An 8,055-nucleotide genomic window follows, 5' to 3' on the forward strand; every position below is an offset into this window, starting at 1 on the left:
ATTTTATATATACAAAAAAAAACTTTTTATAACAGGTTGTAACCTATAAACAAATAAATATTATATATATATATATATATATAAATATATATAATATTTATATCCAGTATATATATATATATATATATATATATATACTGGAATCATTTGGTTACAAAGTTAAATTTATTAAATCTTTTCAAGAAGACCGTACTTAATTAGTGATAGAGGTGTTCCGCACACAAAGGGGGTAGCGGAATAAGAGGGGTCTGGCGGCCCCCACCGGTTTTGATACAATAGACCCAAAAACCTTGGAGGAGACCGAAAAAAAAAATTGAAATTTTTTCCGACCCTCTCCAACCCCATAAAAATCCTGTAAACGAGAAAAATGTGTTTTATTGATATTTTAATTTTTTTCGAGCGTTCCAACGCAACTAAAAATTTATTTTGGATGTGTAGATGTTCCCTGAATTTTTCCGGTTTTTACTGTACAGTTAAATGAAGTGAAACATAGCTTTGAATCCAAAAAATCGGGATTTTTTAAAAACAAGTCTTCGGCATTTTGGGCTGACTCGATGGAAAATGACGGCCTAACTATGGTTGAATGATACACTCTTACTCTACAAAAGGGCGCAATTGAAACTCAGTTTGGTTGCTTGTTGTATGCGATAACTCAATTTGAGTAAAACGCGAATTTAGTATGCTCCATACAGTATGCTCCATTAGCTACAGGAACGCTAGCCGCCACATTGTGTCTGTGCTTTTCTGCTGTTCTTTTCACAGATGTAAGTATTTTAATACTTTTTAACAAGCCAACAATTACCCTCGTACCTACATTATAATTTTATCTCTAACTTCAATTTCACAGGAGAGGGTTTCAATAAGCGTAAAAGCGAATTTTTTGGCAATGCTCTTCGGAGAAATGTTCTACGCTTATTTATTCTGTTGGTATGCCCAGAAACTTCAAGATGCGGTAATGTTGATTAATTCCTTTGTTCAAATTTAAATGTTTATAAAAATGAAGTTTCATATATTTGTATTATTGCAGAGCTGTTTACCGTGTCAGGCACTGTATGACAGTGACTGGATAGGACATTTCAAAACTGTGAAACCCTTTATGATCATGATAAACTCTTGCACTTCGAAGCCACTTACACTAACTGCTGCAGGATTACTCTCTGTGTCGCTGTTTACTTTTTCTGATGTGTGTAAAGCATTCATTTAGCATTATTTTTTAGTATATGAGCGAGCGATGGTTATGTGATTCATCGGACACCAACAATAATTAAACCCGTTATAGAATTGTCTTAGTTAATAGAACTAAGAGACTGGAAAGATGCTACTCGGTGATGTCAGTCTTGATGGTTCCTCTCCGGAGATCCAATCTCTTTGCAGTTCGAACCCTTCCTCATTGTAGAAAGAACAAACTATAATGGGCTGGTATAATTTCACTCAAATAATCGCAGCATCTTCCTTCCACTCGATAAAGTCACTGTTTCCTGTATGTGAAAATGCCCTTCAGGTACAATCAGCCTCTAGTCCCAACTCCCACTTTAATCTGTGGTTGGTCTGAATCTAGGTCTCGAAGGATTATCTCGTGTAGTTGAATTGCGGCTAATCTTTAATCCAAAGGATTAGGTTTGATTCAAGTGAAATACTTTTTCTTTTTTTGCCTAAAATTGAATGATTACAGGCGAAATGAAGGGTATTATGACAGCAAAGTTGATTACTGAAGCAATTTAAGATGGAATGTCTGATGAGGAATTATTTTTAAATTGTATTGCTTCTCAAATTCGACATTTTTAAAAGTGCTTTAAAAAGAAGACTCCCTGGACGAAGCTTAATTTCCAGGTTCACTTCTTGTAAACTTTTGAACCAAACTTGAGCTGCCCGTGTAAAAACAGAATATTCTACCTTTACTTAACTAATTTTTGAAGCATCGATTTTACTTAACTTAAATTCGTTCGAAAAAAAATAAAAAAGCACGTATCTATTCTATTTTCAACCTGATGATGGGATGATGATAATTCAGATCAAGAAACCGACACCCCACCATCCACTATGTTCACCACGTTGTAATCACCTTGGCTACCTCCCTAGCAGTAGTGTCGGATTGTAAGCAATCAACAACGTGCATCATGAAGGCGATTTGGGTTAAGCTTATCCTAAAATCCTGCCATCTGATCACTTCTTTCAGTTTACTCAAGGTTCTTTTTTGTCATTTACTCCTCTTAGGCGTTCCTCAAGGGAGCACACTCAATTCGTCCAACCTTGACACCCAGTAAAGTAAAACCCTATTCTGAACTCTCCGGCAGATAATATGCGGTATCTTGGACTGTACTTTGACCAAGCCCCCACTATCCGATTTAAGTTTTCAGAAACTTAATTTAGTTACCGGATGACTAAAAAAACTATTCAAAAAACTATTTGAATTGACTCTTATTTTATGTAATTTTGTTTTACATGTACCCTGTTGGCATCCGGCTACTCACCAGTGTTAACAAAAATAAATATTGAATAAATATTTCATAACAAAATATTGAATAACTCATCCTTAATTGTTATAAATAACAAAATAATTAAGAATAAAATTATAATTATTAAAGGTTTATTGCTAAATGGGTGTCCATCTCTGATGGAACATACTACCCAATTTGACATTGGAAATATTCAGGCAAAATGAAATATATCAAATTTGGGATTAATTTATGAACCTTATTAAGATCACATGATGCCTGACAGAATCCCGCAGACAGATCCTTATGCATTCTTCAAATTCAGAGTCCTTTTCTTTTGGCTCCTTTCCGTGTCTTATTTTATACAATGCTTGCGCTCTGTGACAAAATGAGCGTAATCCTTTGGCTAATAACTTAAGGAAAATAAAATTGCATAAATATTTATAAAAAAGATAAATCTTTGAGTTTAAATTAAATAAATAGTTATTTATTTAACAAGTGTGGAAAGTAGTACTTTTCCTCACGCGAGGCAGGGTTTGCACGCACGAGCGAGCGAAGCGATGCGAGTGCAAATGCAAATTGCCGAGTGTGAGGAAAATACTTTACACTAGAGTTAAATATTATATTTTTTCTGCAACCATTTATTAACTAATAAAATTAAAAATTTCATTTTTACAGTCTACAAAAAGTAATTTATGTATTATAAACATTTATTGTTATATTACAATTATTTACATTACTTACGTATTTACATTACTTACGTATTTACATTACTTACGTATTTACATTACTTACGTATTTACATTACTTACGTATTTACATTACTTACGTATTTACATTACTTACGTATTTACATTACTTACGTATTTACATTACTTACGTATTTACATTACTTACGTATTTACATTACTTACGTATTTACATTACTTACGTATTTACATTACTTACGTATTTACATTACTTACGTATTTACATTACTTATTACATTTTCTGCTGTTTCTTTTATTGATGGAGGAGTGTTTTCTAAACAGGCATCACTAGAATCCATTTTAAATTTCTATAAGGTAACACTATAACCTTTTTAACTGTTATAATTAAAAATATCTAATTATTAAAGTATTATATTTATTTCTATATTCCTTTCAATTTTTATTTTATTTTTTAATATTCGTTTTTTAATTATTTAAATAAAATAAATTTAAATAAACTTATTAGAGTTTTACAGAAAATATTTATGTTAATAACAAAACTTCTTATATCAAGGAAGCACAACAAAGTTTTTCCACTCACTTGTGCGGAAAGTGACACTAATGGGAATTTCCCCCCACTAATGTGGGAAGTTGGGCATTACACAGCTGATTTTAATTGAGTAATGAGAACTTCCCTACATGGTTGCAGAAAATAATTAATTATTTATGTAAATATTCAAACATACACTAAAAAATTTACACTTATCCTTATCAACACCCTGGAACTAAGGTATTTATTGTAAATACACACAATAAGTTAACATCACAATATAAAAATGAAGTACTGGAGCAAAATATTTGCATCCTATGATTAATATAAGCTCACATCTCTACTTAAAAAAATAGTAAAACTACCTCAAATTCGCTACACAGTTCTTCTGTAAATGAAATCAGCGGCAAATCCAAACACATTACACAAACCAAAAATAAAATAGTTCCATAATATTCATACAGATAGGCACCAATGCATTAGAGTCCGGATCAAAAGGAAACCATAATGCAATCTGTGAATCAAATTACTAAAATAATTAGTTTCATATTAAACTAAAGTAAGGTCAATGCTCTAAAGTAAAATTTCACCGGTAAAGTTCTGACTATTCCATCGCTAGTTTTGACTCCTTCATACTTGCCGGTAAGCCAATCAAAAACTGGTCTGATTATGCAGTGCAATATACCAATTAAAAATATGGTTCTTACAAACAAGGTAGACACTAATCTTTTTTTGTTTTTAGACGTGTAACGCCATTTATTGACCAGATTGTTGAAGAAGATACTGTCGTAGGTATCTCCGTAGTCAAAGAAATCACTTCCCTCAATTCTAAACAACAAAAGAGAGAGAATAAATGAATTTAATTCCAATCATAACATTAAATCTTACGTTTTCCCATTATTCCAGCATTTTGTAATGTCTTAATCTTAAATCAGTCGCCGTAACAGAATCCTGTAATTTTTCCTCTATCTAATTGAGACTTCAAGAGCCTTAAAATTTGCCCAGAACATTAGTAACACAATAATTCCAAGTAATTTCCGAATTGTGATTAAAAAAATTCAATGGCTTCAGCGAGAGAATCTTCACGTTTGTGGACTAGCAAGAATCTTCCGCGAACAATATGTCATAACAAATGGCCAGAGTGTAATTATTAAAATAAGTAATGCCTATTTTTTCCGGCTGGGCTTAACGTCCAACTGCCAATTAAATAACTTGGACGTGGTTGGGAGAGCTCATACTTAACCCTAAACATTTTGCCAATTGAATAAAAAGAAGCATCTCACCGGACTCTCTGTACTACCCCGAATCATAAACACTTTTCCAAACTACTGGAAAACGCTTAGATTTTTTTTTAGACTGTTCGGCTATTGAAGATATTTAACCTAATGATTTTTTAAATCCTAATTGATAGTCTTATCATCGTCACGATGACATTGTAATAAAAAACAGCTGTGTCAAGTTCCGCAAATGTACTCTCACTCCCTTCAGAAAACTAGCTGAGCGAAGATTTGCTGTGAACTAAATTTTGGCTGTTGCAAAAAATGTGTTTTCTAAATTAGTAACCGTTCGTATGTATAATATGTAAAATGATCAAGAAACTCAATTATTTATTACGTTTATTAATTCGCTTAATACTAAATAAATAACAAAACAATTAGACTAATGAAACACAGGAATAAAAATACAGTATCTTATTACAAAACTATAAGAAGTGATATCAATTGCAATCGTCATATCACTTGATATAGTTTTTATAAGATGTATTTTTATTCCTATGTTTCAATAGTCTAATTGCTGTGTTATTTATTTGTGATATCCTGGCCCTGAAGAAGAGAATAAATTGTCGAAACGTTGCCGAAAAGGCGGAGTTGTTATTTTTTTATTTTGACCAAATCCTGGCAATTTTAATCCTAAATACAATATTATTAAATAGCTTTACGGCGCGAAATATATTCACAAACTTAACAAAAGAATGTATTGAAGAATTTATGCTCAGGGGAATGTATTGTAAAATTGTAGCTGTTGAAGTTACTTTTCTTTCTCTAGAATTTTACAGAAACATGTAAACAGAGTAATGATTCGTGCTCATAAATAGGCGTAATTGGCATTACAATTGAATGACATTTACTCATTGGTACCTATGATAAGATTCCCTGATATAAATTAATAATACCCTCAAAACCAACGAATCTATGCCATAATTTATAACATGCAAACTAAAAATAATTTGCCTACTCGAACAGTCTGTCGAAATGCTTCTTATTCCACAAGGAATATAGGGCAGTCGAGTAGAGGTTTGATACCATTACAATAAAATGTGCACACTCAACAAATAAGCCATCTCCAGATGATTGAAGCACAGTATACACTAAACAAAGCAATACGGTGAAGAGATAGATAATGTTGAATCCAGTGTACCATAATGGACCTGAAACAGAATTTCTCTCATAGCCTTTGCTACTTATAGTGTAAAGTTTCTATTAAAAATAACCTGAATTACTTGCCTTTGTAATTACACGCTAAGATTAGTAAGAATCCGTAATTTTCTTTAAAACCTTTCTTGCGAGCCTTCTCTGCATTCTGTTAATGAAATGAACATTAATCTGTGTTGGTTGTTATAATCTTCACGCTATCACTTAATTTTTTGTTTTGTTTTTAATTTATTTAGTTATTTACAATCTGTATAATATATACAATAAGTAATTCTGTATACATGAGATGAATAGATGCGTGACGTACAGGAGGAAAGAAAGTTCCCCAGTGGTAACACTCTCAACAGGATTAGAATGACAATAATGATAATGTTAATTAAATTAAAAAAAAAAATTAACTATTACTTTCAGTTATTGGCCAGTTCTAATCATTAGAACCAGGCTATACCAAATAAGACAATTATAATTTTTCTGAAGTACTCAATTTCAGTATAGAAATTTTAAATTCCTTTAAAATTTGCTTAAATTCATAAATTTGCAGTAGCAGTTTGATAAATTGATGAGATACAAAAATTTAAATCTAAATAAAAATTGTTCAGGAAATGGCTTTAGAGGGTAAACTAATTGAAAATGATCACTAAAGATTAAATTAAGTCCAAAATTACATTTTATTTTTTTAAAAGGTGATTTTTCTCGATTCTACACATTAAGTGTAGGAATTAAAATTGTGAGCGGTTAATAAAGGCAAGGACTCCAAAGCCAAAATATATTGTGGTAAAGCATTAGATTCGCGATTTTGGCTTTGAAATGCAAGAAACTTATCTATTAGCCTTTAAAAACTATTCATTAAATAGATGAAAAATTAGGCGGAAATCTTCGCCATTTTTTAGAATAATTGTGCCAAATATCAAAACATTAAGGGCACTATATGGAGAAGATCTTCGGGAGCCGGTGTACAAAGGTGATGAGAAGGTTTGCACAAAAGGAGGCCGTGCAGATACCCCCAGGTCCGAACCTTTTTACGGCATATCGTATATGTGCCATTAGGGCCATTAAAGAATGACTAATACGAAAACAATGTCTGTGGAGTAGTGTGACAGGGATGAATTTTTCTAGAAGGAACTGACAAGACTCTTTGCCACAACGAAAGTAGGGATGAGGTAGGTACTGCCCTAGTTTCAGGGCATCCCGTTTAAGGAAGCATCTTGGCAGAAACTAGTCGCGGAACTACGCTGGCAAAAGATTCCAACTTTTTGGTGCCAGTAACTTGGGAGCCAAAATGTGGTCTGAAGTCTACACTTACCTCTGCCATACACAACAAGTATATCATGTGAAAACTCAAAATTTAAATTCTCCATGATCCGAAAACCTTATCTTACGATCAGAAAGAGAAATTTTAAAATTAAATGGAAGAAATGACCAACTACTATATTATTTGAAGCAAAACAAAAAAAAAAAATTTAATTCGTTTCTTAAAGAAATGACATTTTCTTCGCAAAAAAAGAGTAAAATTTCTTTGGATATTTTAATTATTAAAATCAGCAATAAAAACATTGGCATTTCGGCAAAAACATTAAATTCTTGTCAATAATACGATAGTCGTACTTGTATTATTTCATTTATTTAAAAAAAAATCAACAAGACACGATACAGTATCCCTCTATTGTTACAAATTTCTTGAAACCTTTTAGACTGAACTAACAAGCAGTATTGTGGCATCTTGTCAGTTTTAAGTGAGGATTGAATTACGTTTTACAATCCAAGATCTAGTACTAAGAGACTTGGTGCAACAAAGAAGAACTAGTGATGGAATTCTTTAGTTTTATTTTGGGTTTTCCGCCAGAAGAGTATTATCCTGTATCTAATGGTTGTGCATCTGAGCAAGCAGCTACTGGCTAACTGGAGGAACCTGAAGACACAGGATACAAAACGTGTTGCTTGTTAACCTT

Source organism: Rhodnius prolixus, unplaced genomic scaffold (assembly GCF_049639745.1).
Source record: "Rhodnius prolixus isolate KJV_2025 unplaced genomic scaffold, Rpr scaffold_1, whole genome shotgun sequence".
In the NCBI taxonomy this organism is placed as follows: domain Eukaryota; kingdom Metazoa; phylum Arthropoda; class Insecta; order Hemiptera; family Reduviidae; genus Rhodnius; species Rhodnius prolixus.